The sequence below is a fragment of the Mytilus edulis genome, chromosome 4 (genome assembly GCF_963676685.1).
Source record: "Mytilus edulis chromosome 4, xbMytEdul2.2, whole genome shotgun sequence".
NCBI classification, from domain to species: domain Eukaryota; kingdom Metazoa; phylum Mollusca; class Bivalvia; order Mytilida; family Mytilidae; genus Mytilus; species Mytilus edulis.
In genome coordinates this window covers 67,986,872-68,004,480 of record NC_092347.1, presented here as the reverse complement: position 1 = coordinate 68,004,480, position 17,609 = coordinate 67,986,872, and the positions used below count along the sequence as shown (strand labels likewise).

Genomic DNA, 17,609 nt, shown 5'->3' with positions numbered 1-17,609 from the left:
AATCTTCTTTATTTTGTGTAGTTGGTTATGGTTTAGGTATTTCCTACTCAACATTATTGTTTAGGGAGCTACCATTTGATTTTTATGGGGGGGCTAGGATGAAATTTGAAAAAAATAGGCAGGACAGGAGTTTTGAGTAAAAAAAAAAGGCAGGATGAGACACTTACAAAAAAAAAAGTCAGGACGACAATTTAGGTAAAAAAAAGTTTGGATAAACTAAAAAAAAAAGGCAGGACCGAACAGAGCGAAAAATAAAAAGGCAGGACAGAGATTACAGCTAAAAAAAATGCAGGACAAAATTTTTCATCCTAGCCCCCCCCCCCATAAAAATCAAATGGTAGCTCCCTTAGTATAACATTATAGATATGCCGCTTGGCTAGTGTTAACGATTAAGATATGCGGCTTGACTAGAGTAACGATTAAGAATTAGATATGCCGCTTGGCTAGAATAACAATAGAGATTGACGCTTGGCTACAGTAACGCTTCAGATATGCCGCTTGGCTAGAGTAACGATTAAGATATGCCGCTTGGCCAGAATAACAATACAGATTGCCGCTTTGCTTAAATAACAATACAGATATGCCGTATGGCTTAAATAACAATACAGATTGTCGCTTGGCTAGAATAACAATACAGATTGCCGCTTGGCTTAAATATCAATACAGATTGCTGCTTGGCTTAAATAACAATACAGATTGGTGCTTTGCTTAAATACAATTAGATACAATTGTTACCCATTTTTTAGAATTTATCTTTGAATTACATTATGGAAGGGCAGACACGAAAATTACTTAACTTCTTCATACTTGTTCTTCATACGCGGTAATTTTTTGATAGGATAAAAAAAAAACCTTAATTCATATAGTTTTTTAACTGACCCCCTCACCCACCTCTTAACTTAATTTGGGAAAAATTGATCGACTCATATGGATATATGAAAAATCAATGTCGGATAACCAAATCTTGCAGCAGTTCAACCCCCACCCCCAAACTATTTGAATTAAGTTTTTTTTTTTATCTTACATTGATCTTTTGATGTCGTCCCTTAATAACTATGTAATAGATAAATTGAAAACTTATGCAAATGGTGTTTTTGAAATAAAACACTTCGTAATCGAGAAGAAAATTGTCACTTTATTTGTTTCTATTAACTTTCAAAAATTTTGTTACTATAGTAAACATTACAGTAAGCATTTGTCGCCTTCTCTAACGAACAGCTTTTGTTCTATTTCAATCGGGTTTCCACCTTTAAAGGTCAATGTAATGTATCTGAATGCTACATATCGCTTGTCTATAATATGCCATAAATTCATAAGATGCACTTTGCACTAAAGTACTAAGCTGGTTTATTTTGGATACAGGTTCTTTATACGGCTAAATTATTTTATAATTATGGTTTCAACGCTTGGTGCAGAGGTACTGTAAACATGGCAGATGGAGATCCGAATCTGCTAAAGATGGATATGTGAAGGAAAATATTATTACTGGCTCAATTGGCTCAATTATCTGTATCTCATTTAGGGATTTAATTACAATAAATTGATCATACATTTGCCGACCTTTGTTTTTTCGAAAATGCACTTGACTTTTGCAAGTGGCTACTCCCATGTGAGAGTTTTGTATTTATATCATGTATATATATTGATAAATGTTTAATGTTCGGTTGAGGTTACGAATAAGAACATAAATGTGAAGATTTTTCTGAAATCTCGATAATTAATCTGGATTTTTGTCCATTAGAAAAAATCTCAATATAAACAAATGCATGCAGTTATTTCTGAATTTTACAGTAGTTTTGTTAACCAATCTCAATGGGGTTTAATTCAAAGTCTGGAATTCTTTGGTACGGTTTTTAAATCTGTTCACATTGATATCCAAATGGTCCAAAATTGAACTGTTTAATTTCATCAAAAATTGTATAACTGGGGTTTTGTGATATGCCGAATCTCACCACTTATTTAGATTTATAGTGTTTTACAGTTTTCAAACTGTTGTCCATCAGGGGCCAAAATTCAACAAGGATTGGATATGCTTTTTTTTTATAAGCTGAATCTAACAATGTATCTATAGCTAGATTTCGGATTTTAGGCCCGCTGTCATGTAGTTCACATTGAAGTCAAAGGGGTCCAAAAAAATAATAATCTCATGGTTCCTTGATATGCTGAACCTAACCATGCATTTAAATTTTGGATATTGGACCACATAGAATGGGTCTCACGGAAATATATTTGTATTATAAATTTATATTATAGAACATATCTCATTTAAGGCCTTCTCTAATGAGAAAGGTATATATGCCCGATATACTTACTAAAGGTGTGATGAGATGATTGGAGCTGTTAATTTTCTCCTTGATAATATTTATGTACGTTTCTGTAACAAAGTTTATTGACAGATCTAGGTATTCCTAGGGGCACTTATTGCATCCCTTTAATAGAAGACTTGTTTTGAAACAAAGTTTATGACCAAACTCCGTAGAGACCCTTTTCTCTTGACTGTTCATGACGTTTTCACACTAAATCCATTGGATGTGGGATGTGCACGGATTGATAATTTAATCTTAGTTGCATGATTATTTTATTAGTTGTTTTGGGCTTTGAACTAGCTATCAGTAACTGTCAAGAGTACTCTCAGATCTGTACTTGGTGTCTTTGTTATTGGGATAAAAAAAGTACCCGGTCACGTTCACTCTGTTTTTGTGAGATGTATATTTCTATTTGTATCCATCTGATGAGTTGAGCTTTTTTCAACTGATTTTTATAGTTCGTTCTTGTGTTGTTCTGTTACACCACAGTCCAAAGTTAGGGGGAGGATTTGGATCCCGCTAACATCTCCACCCACATTCTGTATGCATGTACCTGACCCATGAAGGAGCCTGTAATTCAGTGGTTGTCGTTTTGCTATGTTACATATTTGTCTTTCATTAATTTTTTCTACATTAATTAGGCCGTTTGTTTTCTCTTTTGAATTGTAATTACATTTGTCGTTTCCGGGCCTTTTATAGCGGATTATGCAGTATGTGCTTTGCTCATTGTTGAAGGCTGTACAGTGACCTATAGCTGTTAATTTCTATGTCATATGGTCTCATTGGCATCATACGGTTATCACATCTTCTTTTTATAATTGGTAATTAAATCACAAATTCTAAATTTATAAGTTCTTAGACCACATTCATTGTGTGTCATTAACCTATTCTGTGTCAAATATTTAATCACAATCCAAATTCGGCATGTATCAATCTTAAATATTGTGTCCATACTTGCGTTAATTGTTCATGTTGTACCAAGTGGCAACCTAGAAATTTTTTTTTAAAATAAAGCCAATCCATATCAAACGTAGTAACCTTCAACGGACACACCCTGTTCCATTGTGCAAACATGCAAAACTTTTAATCTAAATAATGACTTCTGTAAACTAATGAAAGTCTCAAGGATGCTTTGGTATGGGCTTTGCTCATTGTTGAAGGCCGTACGATGACCTATAGTTGTTAATGTCTGTGTCATTTTGGTCTCTTGTGGACAGTTGTCTCATTGGCAATCATACCACATCTTTTTTATATTTGTAAAACAGGTACTTCTCAAATAACAATTATACAGTTTATTTATTATAAAGCAAAATAATTAATGAAAACATATTTATACTGTAAATTCAAACAAAATTTCCAAGTATTTATTGCTTGGTAATGCTAAACATTGGACAAACAAAATACATACCGGTAATTGTTGTCATTTAAGGACATGTTCAAAATAAATCATGCTATCAAAATTTACAATATAATTTTATTTGAGTGAAATCTATCCTGGTATAGCAATTTTTATTAAAAAAAATGTATCAAAAATATGATTTTCAGTCATTGGAAAATATTTGGATTAACTGGAGTATACGAATATGTATAAATATTTCTCAGTGTGTTTGAATTTGTTTGTCAGCTTTTTGGTCATGAATGTTTGTCTCTAATATTTATTTAACTGTGCATTTGTATTCAGATATCGCAGATCAAATTTATTCGTTCATTGTGTAATCATACGTTTTTTGATTGAGTTAAGTCTGCCAATTGATATTTTATCGTATGTTTTTCTATGTTGTGATGTTATGCTATTGTTTCGGAAAAAGGGAGAAGGTTTGGATCCATTAAAACGTTTAATCCCGCTGCAAATGTTTGCACCTGTCCTAAGTCAGGAATCTGATGTACAGTAGTTGTCGTTTGTTTATGTAATATATACGTGTTTCTCGTTTCTCGTTTTGTTTATATAGATTAGACCGTTGGTTTTCCCGTTTGAATGGTTTTATACTAGTAATTTTGGGGCCCTTTATAGCTTGTTGTTCGGTGTGAGCCAAGGCTCCGTGTTGAAGGCCGTACTTTAACCTATAATGGTTTACTTTTTTAAATTGTTATTTGGATGGAGAGTTGTCTCATTGGCACTCACACCACATCTGCCTTTATCTATGTAGTTCCTTGCAGACTATCTGCTTTTGTTAAGGTGGTACCTAACACTACAGGGAGATAACTCTGTAAAATCAGCTAAACATTTTAATTACATTGCAAAATTAAGAAAATATTAAGCTTCTCAATGATCAAATATTTTTTTTAAACTGCTATATATCCAACCAAATTTTATTGAGAAAGTGATTGGTTAAAGTTTTTTGAAATTTTGAAATTTTTGTCAAAGGGTCAAAGTAAATATTTTGTCAAAATTTTATGAAAATTCAACAAGCCAAATTGATTTTAGTCAAGGTGTTAGGTACCACCTTAAATATGTGATAAAGTCGTCAAGTTGACAGTAGAACCTTGAAAAAAATATTTAAATTCACATGACGACAATTTAACTTTAAAAAATTGTCTACATTCACAGCTCAACAATTTAACATTAACAAAATTGTTGGTTGACAGATGGACAAATTAACTTTTACCAGAGACATATAATACATATTATATGTCTCTGCTTTTACAAATAATTGTCTACCTACATAGGTGGACAATTTTCCAGGGTGAGTGGTATTAAAGGTTAGGGTATCAAGGGCAGCTAGGGTAAGGATTATGATTTAGGGTTAGATTAAGAAGGTTTGCTACTAAGTTTCAAAATAACAAGCTTTTTAGGGCATTATAAAAGGAACCAAAAGAGCAAAAAAAAATTTTAAAAATAGGTCAATGTGCTTATTTTCCAGATATTAGCCATTGAAATTTTGGCGGGAAAATAATCTTTCTTGACTTTTCCATGCTTTATCATTGACAAGTTTAAGTGCCCAAAAACTAATAAAAAAATAACAAGGATTTTATAAGACTTCAATAGATATCTTATAATTATCCATGTAAAAGATTTATAAAAAGAAAAATATGGGTCAATGGGCAAATTTTTGTAAGGCATTCAAATGGATAAAACAAGAGAATTCTGAAAATCTGACAAAATTCCAAAATACGACAAGCAAACATCCTTAAAGGGTAAGGGTTAGGGTTAAGTAAAGGATGATAGCGAGTTTGAGGGTAAAGGAAATTCTCTATTAATGTGCAATTAAGTGCCCTATATTTTGTTACTCGTGAGATAAAAAGGAAGAGATTATTTTAATATAGGCATCTGTTGACTTGTCAACCTGTTGACCTGTCTACCAGTCAACCCAAAAAAGACTATTTTATTCTATCAAATTGTCAACCATTACAATTATAATTTTCCATTTCATCAAATTGTCAACAATAATAATTATAAAATGAGAAGTATTAGTTTAATAACTATTTTTATAACTATATAAATATAATTTTTTATTTGCAAAGGAATACATATATAAAGCCAGAACTAGATATCTGTATAGTACATTTGAGCCAAACAAATAACAGCATTAAAACAAAAAATTGTTAATTTACAGTAAATGGAAAAATTAACAGCATTAAAACAAAAATTTGTTAATTAACAGTAAATGGAAAAAATAACAGCATAAAAAAATGAATCGTTTGGCTTTCAGAATTATCATTTAAAGATTTTATTAAACAAAAAAGCAATATATATCTTGTCTGCTTAGTTGTTATTGTCCATTGGATTGACCACACAAGGCAGCAGTAGAAACGCACCTGTAAAAGAAATAAAATAATATTTCATTTCTTGACAATCCATAGTAATTTTAAGTAATGTTAAAATATATGAATTAGGTAATGTTTAAATATTTGAGTGTTAATTTTTCTTTTAAATCGACAGAATTTGTTGTATATAAAAATACTTGTTTTCTATTCAAATTTATTGATTTACCAAAACATATTGCAATAGAGATTGTGTAGCTAAATTTGTTATAAAATGAAAGCCATTTTAATAATCTAATTTTGATTTCAAGGTGTTAACATCACTATTACCAATATTAAATTAATTATTTATTGAGTGTCAGACAAGAGCAGAAGCTATAAAGATGAAAATTTGAAAAATTTACATACAATGTACATGATAAAATTATTCAGAATACCGGTATTTCGATAATCTTTCATTGGTAATTGGTTCTAGTTTTATGACATTTACTTTGTTTTCTCCTTATATTGAATGAAGAAATGAATTCTTTGGAAATTTGTATTGAAAGAAATACAAAACTGAATAAGAAGAAAAATATAATTAAGACATCTTATCTATGCGACAGCACATGCCATTTCATTGCAAATAAATGTGAGGTTATCTCCCCTTTTCAAGTATTCACAGTTCTTTAATATGATAAAAACAACAGTTCTTTTTATGATTCAGTTCATGGTTATTATGTAAAAGTTTAAAAATGGTATAAGAGAAAGTAGATAAAAAGGACTATAAACCTTCTGAACTGTTTAGAGCATTAAAAACATCTGATTTACATCTATAAAGGCTGCAGTAGAAAATATAAAGATGAAATATAATTGCAAATAATAAAGATTTATAGAAATTTAAACTGTCCATAACATTACATCAATTAATTAAATTTGTAGAAGGGTAGTAATGCCCTTTACCATCAGGCGTCAAACGGTCATTATCGGCTACTGTTAGCATCAAATTGATTGATAAAAATATCCTTCTGGTGATTTGTCAGAGGTCTCAAATAATGATCGTTACAGTTATTTTTTGGAAAAAAATTATAAGGCTTCACCACACTAATTTGATTCCTTGTTAGACGGACCCGCCCGCACCTATTTTTTTCAAAACAGAATTTTTTTTATATTCCCGTTTCCCACATCCGGAAATGTAATCGTGTCTATTTCCCGCACCGTTTTTTTGTGGAAATATTATAAAAAGATATCAACATTGGTTTCTTTCCCCCTTACTTATATTCCCTATCAAAAAATGTTCGTTGTTAGAATAAAGTACAAAGAACTTCTGAAGGATTTGCCTTCAAATGCAATTATATTGTATGCTGGCAAAACAAAACTATCTATAGCCGCTGCATGTTTATGCACCTGTCCTGATTGATTCAGGGGCCTGTCGTTCAGCAGTTATCGTTTGTTGATGTTGTTCATTGGTATTTTCCTGTTTGGATATATAAATTAGTTCGTTGGTTTTTCTGTTCGAATTGTGTATGCTTATAATTTTGGGATCCTTTATAGCTTGCTGTTTGGTCTGTATCAAAGCCCTGTTTTAAAAGGCCGTACTTTGACCTGTACTTGTTATTGTCAGGTTGAGAACAACCCTCCCTCAGACAAGGAGTCATTTTACTGATGCAGAAAAGAAAATAGAAATACCAAGGATTTGTATAGTTCTTCTATACAAAACCTTTGAAAACTTAGAATTTTGTACTCAAAAAGAGGACAGTTACATCCTATTTTAAACAACTTTTTCTAAAAGAGGGGTCCACTTATTTTGAATAATATTAAACTGTTAAAGTAAATGTGTTAATTTAACATGGTAACATGGTTAAAGTCCAGGAATATTACAAAATTACATGTTTTGACCATTTAATACTAGATAGATATATAGTTCTTTGAGAAAATATGAGCCCTTTTGTGCAAACAAATATATTATAACTTATATTGATCCCTCATAAAACATGTAAAAGGGATATTTATAACATTAAGGGGTTGCCCCCAAACTGATTATGACTTGGATGGAGAATTGTCTCATTGTCAGTCACACATGCATAGACCAGATTTAATTATTTCTTGGTGAACAGGGAAAAAATACTTCAGAAATTAAAAAATGTCAAAGTACAAGTTATAAATCAAGTTTTATTATTGTCAAAACATACTATTTTATGTTTACAAAAAATATAATCGCTCGCCTTTACTTTACAAGCTTCGCCTCAAAAATTTGCAAATTAAATATTTTTTTATTAAAATTTTCAAATTGCTCGCACCAAATTTTGGAGTCTAAAAATCCGTAGAACAAGAAATTAAATTGGTGTGGCCTAACTTGATTCTTCAAAATTTGTTTGATTTTTTTTCATTGTCTAAAACTTTACATTTTATTGCATGCTCCAAATTTTACAGTCGGCGTCATTCAGTAAGAATTTTTACGATTATTGGTTATGAAAGTACCCCCATTACCACCCTCTTGTATGTGGACAAATAAATATTTTCTCACCTCAAAAAGATCCAAATTCTACTCCGGCCAGTATCCAACAGGACAAGCTGTGATGCTAACCTGTAATACAAAGTTGAATCAGTTATATACAGCTAATTTCCTAATGCATGCAGATGAAGACTTTGGTTAGTTTGCTTGCTTTGTTTGTATAGTGTACAATTATATTGGGAAAATGTCCAATTGAATTTAAATATGATATATACAGGTTTAACTATGTCATATATCAAGGGGTACAATCAAAATCACGTGATGGATATACACACACCGGAAGTTACAGTCGAACTCGCCGCTTGAAAGGTTAGTAGTTGCATTTTCTTGTTTATATCAATTAAATTTTGATTAATAAGTTGGCACACCGAATGTCGGATAGTATGTAGTTTTAAAATACACAATTGTTTTTGCTAGAAAGCGTGCAGTTATTGCAAACACTTCGACGGTGAAATTTTGGAACTGTGTCGAAGTGTTCGCATTAACTGCACGCTTTCCAGCAAGGATAATTGTGTATTTCAAAACTAGATAGTATCCTACATTCGGTGCACTACCTTATTTATTAAATTTTATTGATATAAACAAGTAAATACGACTACTTACCTTTCAAGCGGTCTGCTCGACTGTTACTTCCGGTGTGTGTATATCCATCACGTGATTTTGATTGTACCCCTTGTATATATTGTTTGGAGATGTCAATCTTAATTACAAAGCATGAATAAACAATTATACAAACAAAGCAAGCAAGCCAACCAACGTTTTACTCTACAAGCATTAGGAAATTAGCTGTAAACTGTTCAAAAATCGACAGTGGATTAAATATTTTACATTGTGATTAAGGAAAACATGGATTTCTGTGGATATTAAATGATAGAAAGTTGGTTGATAGAAAATTGGTACCTTGTTCAACATTTAAGTTTGTGTTTCATAACTACTCAAGAAATCCAGTGGATATTTAGTTTAAATCTTGATAAATTAAAAAAAGTCAATCAAAGAGCAGATTGCTCTGAGGGATTATTATAGACTAAGGATTGCCATTGTTTGTATTGACACATGTATACATGTAGCTGTATATTATTATTTTTAAAACTAATTCAACTGCACATGTAAAATATAATTTACGTAATCTGAATAGTTACACGTTAACAGTATGAACAATGTACTTGTGTTTTATTTTTGTCACTTCCAAATTTACTTTCCACAGCAGTCACTGAGACTCAGAGTGAGAGAAAGTATTTCACTTGGTATCTTATCACCTATTTTCCTACGTTAATTCTAGGAGGAACCCCATTCCTAACTCTCTAAATATTTAATTTCCTTTGGGTCAATGGTCATGACTTATTTCTGTACACATTCCATGGTTTATATTGCAATGGTTTTTAATATAATACGACGTTTATCGATAGAACAAGTTAATTTTTCTCGATGTGTTGTATTGTTTTAGAATCAGTTGAGTCAGGAACATATATATTATTTAGATATACCAAGGATCTTACTATACAAATCCTTGGATATACTGTTCACAGGTTGAGTGGGGAATCCAGAGCAACCATTCAATCTAATACCCCTTGAAGTCAAGAAAACTATATTCATGCACATAATTACCTAAACAAACCCTGAAGCAAGAACATATATTAAATGTTAAAGGTTCTCTATTTCTTTATGGAAGTACAATATCAAATATCAGTTTCATAACGGTGACATATAAGAAAAACTCAATCAGTTTTTATGACAGAAATAGATTTTTCGGAATCCAGAGAACTCTTGCATTTTTATCAAAACTGGGGAATTCCTTCTGACGTGTTTCTAAATTTATAAAAACACTAAATATAAATACTGCTCAATTCTGACTTTCCGTGTTGTTAAAAACATGCATATAAGTCAATGGAAATATCAAACATGAAGATTACGAAAAGAACATTATAGGAAAGTTGTTTAAGTTCCGCCCCTTTGGTTTTTTTTACCTTTTCAAGCAAGACAATCATAAGAATCTGAGATGTTCCTTAATGTTTAGAATAAAATGGTTGACGTGAGGGCATGGCCCTGAGCCAATGGTATAAGTCTACAGATTGCTAGAAAGCAATCGTATCCCCAAAACAATTTTTACGATACCCGAATCGTTATTTAATTGACATCCAAACACTTTTAGATTAAAATAAAAGAATATAGTTCCAATGTCCCACTCGTTGCACTTATTTAATATTTCCATAGGCCATAATTATATTAAAAAAAGTTGATCGTTCAGTCGTTCACCATTATAGAACTTGTCCGAGATATTATGTGTTATGTGGGGGATAAAAATTTAGGTATATCTACCAATATGTTTGCAGTATCAGATCGTCAATTCTTACTTTCAACACCATGGAACCAGTCCTTACATCAGCCTATAAACAAATAATAAAAGCAGTATACTTGTATGAAATATTCACTTTACAGGTCAATCCAAGCACTATAGATATACTTGTTAAAGAAATCTGTTGTACTTGTATTGATAGAAAAAAGTCAACTGATAAACATTTCTTGTGGATATGCCATACTGTCCTCATTAACTTTAAAGATCCATGAAATTCTGTTGTGCAGTTTCAAAGGACTTGTAGTGCAACTGTTACAGCAGTATAGGCCTTAATTTAAGTTCAGAGGGGCATAACGTAACCCCTAGAAAAAAAAATTGAATCATAATTATACGCCCGTCGTCTTTTAGACGGGGCGTATTATGATATACCGTTGTCTGTCCGTCCGTCCGTCCGTCCGTCTGTCCGTCCGTCCGTCCGTCTGTCCGTCCGTCGTCCACACTTAGGACAATAACTCAAAAACACTTTCACCAATTTCCATGAAACTTAAGTGAATTGTTTATATCTATTGACGTAAGCTCCCTTTCGTTTTTTATAAATTTCAGATTTTAAGTTTTGGATTTATGGGGTTTTATTCATAAAAAAGGGGGGATTTTCAACACTTCGGACAATAACTCAAAAAGGCTTTCACTAATGTCCATGAAACTTTGGTGAATTGTATGTCCATGAAACTTTGGTGAATTGTTTATATCTATTGATGTAAGCTCCCTTTCAATTTTTATAAATTTCAGATATTAAGTTTTGGATTTATGGGGCTTTATTCATAAAAAAAGGGGGATTTTCAACACTTCGGACAATAACTCAAAAACGCTTTTACCAATTTCCATGAAACTTAAGTGAATTGTTTATATCTATTGATGTAAGCTCCCTTTCAATTTTTATAAATTTCAGATTTTAAGTTTTGGATTTATGGGGCTTTATTCATAAAAAAAGGGGGATTTTCAACACTTCGGACAATAACTCAAAAAGGCTTTCACCAATGTCCATGAAACTTTGGTGAATTGTTTATATCTATTTATGTAAGCTCCCTTTCAATTTTTAAAAATTTCAGATTTTAAGTTTTGGATTTATGGGGCTTTATTCATAAAAAAAAAGGGGGATTTTCAACACTTCGGACAATAACTCAAAAAGGCTTTCACCAATGTCCATGAAACTTTGGTGAATTGTTTATATCTATTGATGTAAGCTCCCTTTCAATTTTTATAAATTTCAGATTTTATGTTTTGGATTTATGGGGCTTTATTCATAAAAAAAGGGGGATTTTCAACACTTCGGACAATAACTCAAAAACACTTTCACCAATTTCCATGAAACTTAAGTGAATTGTTTATATCTTTTGATGTAAGCTCCCTTTCAATTTTTAAAAATTTCAGATTTTAAGTTTTGGATTTATGGGGCTTTATTCATAAAAAAAGGGGGATTTTCAACACTTCGGACAATAACTCAAAAAGGCTTTCACCAATGTCCATGAAACTTTGGTGAATTCTTTATATCTATTTATGTAAGCTCCCTTTCAATTTTTAAAAATTTCAGATTTTAAGTTTTGGATTTATGGGGCTTTATTCATAAAAAAAAGGGGGATTGTCAACACTTCGGACAATAACTCAAAAAGGCTTTCACCAATGTCCATGAAACTTTGGTGAATTGTTTATATCTATTGATGTAAGCTCTCTTTCAATTTTTATAAATTTCAGATTTTACATTTCCGTGTTATGAATTTTTATGCTTAAAAAAGGGGGGATTTTCCAATATTGGGACAATAACTAACACTTTCACAAAATTTTATGCAACTTTGATAAATTGTTTATATCTATTGACATAATCTCCCTTTCCATTTTTATAAATTTTAGATTTTACGTTTTCTTAAGTAATGAATTTTTATACTTAAAAAAGGGGGATTTTATGAAACTTTGGTGAATATATTAATGTAATATCCCTTTTGATTTGTATATATATTTCTAGTTGATCATATAAATTCATTTAAAGCATAAAAGACAAGTTAAAAGAGCAACGGGCGTATCATGCGCTAAAGCGCAGCCCTTTATTTCTTCTTTATATGCACAACTACATAGTATTGTGTACATACTACCTTGTTTTATGAAATTGTGGTTTTAGAGGAGTTGCAATGACAAGAACCAGGCTGACGAACAGGACAGACAGGTCAAAAATATTATACCCCACGCAAACTCCCATTTTACATGAATTGAGTTCAGAAATTAGAAAATCTATGTAATTATTAAAACTTACTTTAAAAGTCTGATCCAATTGCCATTTTCAGTCTCAATCCTTAAGGACAAGCCCAAAGCTAATCTGTAATGTTTAAACAAATAATCTGACTTATATATTCAGTTACAAAAAAAATATTCTGGATTTATTTTTGGCAAATAGGATATGAATGATGTAAAAAAACAAAATTTTGTCTTGCTTAAAAATCGAGCTTCATGTGAAAACCCTGGTTCCACCCCACGAAACTCAATTAGTCTGTGAATATTAATGATACTTCAGTTAAAACAAGAATGTGTCAACACTACACGGATGCCCCACCCATTCGCACTATCATTTTCTATATTCAGTGGACCGTGAAAAGGGAAGAAAATCTCTCATTAAACATTAAAATTAGAAATATCATATAGGGAACGTGAGTACTTAGTTTCAAGTTGATTGGACTTCAAGTTCATCAAAAACTACCTCGACCAAACACTTTAACCTGAAGCGGGACGGACAGACGTACGAACGTACGAACGAAATAACGGACAGACAGACCAGAAAACATAATGCCCATGAATGGGGCATAAAAACATGATTTATTTCTTTGTGTCTACTTTCTATGTTCGTTGTGATTTATGTGCCTCGTACCAATCTATGGAGTAAAGCCAATAGAACCATATTTTTCAGTTTATTCTTATTGTCACAGGTTAGTCCATTGTTGGTTGAGCACTCACAAACATGTTTAATCAGTGGCAGATCCAGCACTTTTTATAAGGGGGCCCCTCTTACTGACATAAAAAAGAGGGGGCACTTCATGCTTCAGTGATTCCCTATATAATCAACTCGTGTTTGGAGATATGAATGAAACAAATTCAAATAAATATATTGTTTGATGTCTTGTGTATATTTTCATTTCTATATCTATAAATCTATAAAAATTGTATGGCTATTTTCCTTTGTAGAATTGGAAACAAAAGAAAGTCATTAATATACACAAATCAAAACATTTTTAAGCACAATTTTTTTAAACATTTTCTCATTGTTGAAGGACTTGTCTGTGAACTTGTATATGATGAACAGCAATCAAATAAAAGGGTTTCTTTGTTGTAGACCAAGTAAATTTGACATTTTCCCTCTCTTATTCTTCAATTTTTCCTGCTTCTTAATAACAGGGACATTAGAAAGAACCAATCGAGCATATCTTTAGTTTGGCTGCATCATTTTTCCATGTGAACTGCTTCCTAAAAAATGAAACCAGATAATCTCCAGAAAACTTCAGCATGACATCTCAAATTCCCATTCTACAGGCATAGGCAGAAAGCCTGTAGCTGTCGTAGGTCGCTAGCGAACATCCCAGCCGCCCCTCCTCGCAAGTCTGCGACGTAGGCCATCTCAACATCCATGACTGTCGTCCCATTTAGAGGTAACCAGCTACTTCGAGGAAACGCCACAAACAGCAAAATCACTTAATCCTACTTACATTGCCTATATTTCTTCAAGTCTTTCACTTTGGGCTGCTTCTTCTGTCCTCTTTGATAGAATTGGAAATAAAAGAAAGTCATTATTATTCAGATTAATGTACACAAATCAAAACATTTTTAAGCACAATTTTTTTAAACATTTTCTCATTGTTAAAGGACTTGTCTGTGAACTTGTATATGATGAACAGCAATTAAATAAAAGGGTTTCTTTGTTGTAGACCAAGTAAATTTGACATTTTCCCTCTCTTATTCTTCAATTTTTCCTGCTTCTTAATAACAGGGACATTAAAAAGAACCAATCGAGCATATCTTTAGTTTGGCTGCAGCATTTTCCCATGTGGACTGCTTCCCAAAAATGAAACCAGATAATCTCCAGAAAACTTCAGCATGACATCTCAAAGTCCCCTTCTATAGGCATAGGCAGAAAGCCTGTAGCTGTCATAGGTCGCTAGCGAACATCCCAGCCGCCCGTCCTCGCGAGTCTGCGCCGTAGGCCATCTCAACATCCATGACTGTCGTCCCATTTGGAGGTAACCAGCTACTTCGAGGAAACGCCACAAACAGCAAAATCACTTAATCCTTCTTACATTGCCTATATTTCTTCAAGTCTTTCATTTTGGGCTGCTTCTTCTGTCCTCTTTGGTAGAATTGGAAATAAAAGAAAGTCATTATTATTCAGATTAATGTACACAAATCAAAACATTTTTAAGCACAATTTTTTTAAACATTTTCTCATTGTTAAAGGACTTGTCTGTGAACTTGTATATGATGAACAGCAATCAAATAAAAGGGTTTCTTTGTTGTAGACCAAGTAAATTTGACATTTTCCCTCTCTTATTCTTCAATTTTTCCTGCTTCTTAATAACAGGGACATTAGAAAGAACCAATCGAGCATATCTTTAGTTTGGCTGCATCATTTTTCCATACGGACTGCTTCCCAAAAATGAAACCAGATAATCTCCATAAAACTTCAGCATGACATCTCAAAGTCCCCTTCTACAGGCATAGGCAGAAAGCCTGTAGCTGTCGTAGGTCGCTAGCGAACATCCCAGCCGCCCGTCCTCGCGAGTCTGCGACGTAGGCCATCTCAACATCCATGACTGTCGTCCCATTTGGAGGTAACCAGCTACTTCGAGGAAACGCCACAAACAGCAAAATCACTTAATCCTACTTACATTGCCTATATTTCTTCAAGTCTTTCACTTTGGGCTGCTTCTTCTGTTCTCTTTGGTAGAATTGAAAATAAAAGTAAGTCATTATTATTCAGATTAATGTACACAAATCAAAACATTTTTAAGCACAATTTTTTAAAACATTTTCTCATTGTTGAAGGACTTGTCTGTGAACTTGTATATGATGAACAGCAATCAAATAAAAGGGTTTCTTTGTTGTAGACCAAGTAAATTTGACATTTTCCCTCTCTTATTCTTCAATTTTTCCTGCTTCTTAATAACAGAGACATAAGAAAGAAACAATCGAGCATATCTTTAGTTTGGCTGCATCATTTTTCCACGTGGACTGTTCCCAAAAATGAAACCAGATAATCTCCAGAAAACTTCAGCATGACATCTCAAAGTCCCCTTCTACAGGCATAGGCGGAAAGCCTGTAGCTGTCGTAGGTCGCTAGCGAACATCCCAGCCGCCCGTCCTCGCGAGTCTGTGACGTAGGCCATCTCAACATCCATGACTGTCGTCCCAATTGGAGGTAACCAGCTACTTCGAGGAAACACCACAAACAGCAAAATCACTTAATCCTACTTACATTGCCTATATTTCTTCAAGTCTTTTACTTTGGGCTGCTTCTTCTGTCCTCTTTGGTAGAATTGGAAATAAAAGAAAGTCATTATTAGTCAGATTAATGAACACAAACCAAAACATTTTTATAAACAATTTTTTTGATACCTTTTTTCATTGTTGAAGGACTTGTCTGTCACCTTGAATATGAAGAACAGCAATAAAATAAAAGGGTTTCTTTATAAGAATGTTTTTTTGTGGATTGAATCGGTCAATTACTATCAAATATCAAATGTATATCATTTCAAAATTACATAAAAAGATCCCTTTGAATAACGCACACCATATCCTGAAAAAAAAGATACCACTGAACTATCCATAGAACAAAAGCAAGAAACAGACAATAAAACCTGACCAATCAGAACTAGCTTAGAAAACAACTGTTAATTGTTAGAAAAGTCTTTGCACTTGAAGCACAATGTATTTCTGAAATGATCATTTGATATTTGTTCTGTCAATATCAAATTGTTTTCAAATTAAGATTAATTTAATATTCTGTTACAAAATTCAACTATTAAGGTGGTACATCTGACCTTCAAAACAGCGGTACTCCAAAAATAACCCCTGTTTTTCTGAAAATCTTAAATTAGTGTACTATAGAGCGCATTAATCCCAAAATTTTTAATGCAAACTGACAGACAAGTGAATTTTAGCTCAAAATGGTCGAAATATATTTATCTTTCACCAAAAGTTTCATTTCTGCAAATTTGTTGGTTAAATTAAGTAAACAATGACACCAAAAGCACTATTTTGTGTTACAGTAGGCCTACTTTTACATACATTCAAAATTTGAGGGAGTAATTGGTGGTCTGACACCTACATAACACTAAGGAGATCACTCTGTAAGAAACAGCTCAACATTTTTATACACAATTTGTTTTAAACATTTTCTCATTGTTGAAGGACTTGTCTGTGAACTTGTAAATGATGAACAGCAATCAAATAAAAGGGTTTCTTTGTTGTAGACCAAGTAAATTTGACATTTTCCCTCTCTTATTCTTCAATTTTTCCTGCTTCTTAATAACAGGGACATTAGAAAGAACCAATCGAGCATATCTTTAGTTTGGCTGCATCATTTTTCCATGTCAACTGCTTCCCAAAAATGAAACCAGATAATCTCCAGAAAACTTCAGCATGACATCTCAAAGTCCCCTTCTACAGGCATAGGCAGAAAGCCTGTAGCTGTCGTAGGTTGCTAGCGAACATCCCAGCCGCCCGTCCTCGCAAGTCTGCGACGTAGGCTATCTCAACATCCATGACTGTCGTCCCATTT

General features: G+C 32.6%; 1 long non-coding RNA gene across 1 annotated transcript; it reads right to left on the bottom strand.

Annotated features, from left to right (window-relative positions):
- Positions 1-5,134: 5,134 nt before the first annotated feature.
- Positions 5,135-16,372, bottom strand: LOC139520307 (uncharacterized). Its single transcript, XR_011663859.1, has 5 exons — positions 16,305-16,372; positions 13,101-13,163; positions 10,819-10,886; positions 8,515-8,574; positions 5,135-6,062 (listed from the first exon to the last, which is right to left on the bottom strand). It is a non-coding gene; the product is annotated as an uncharacterized lncRNA (long non-coding RNA).
- Positions 16,373-17,609: the final 1,237 nt, after the last annotated feature.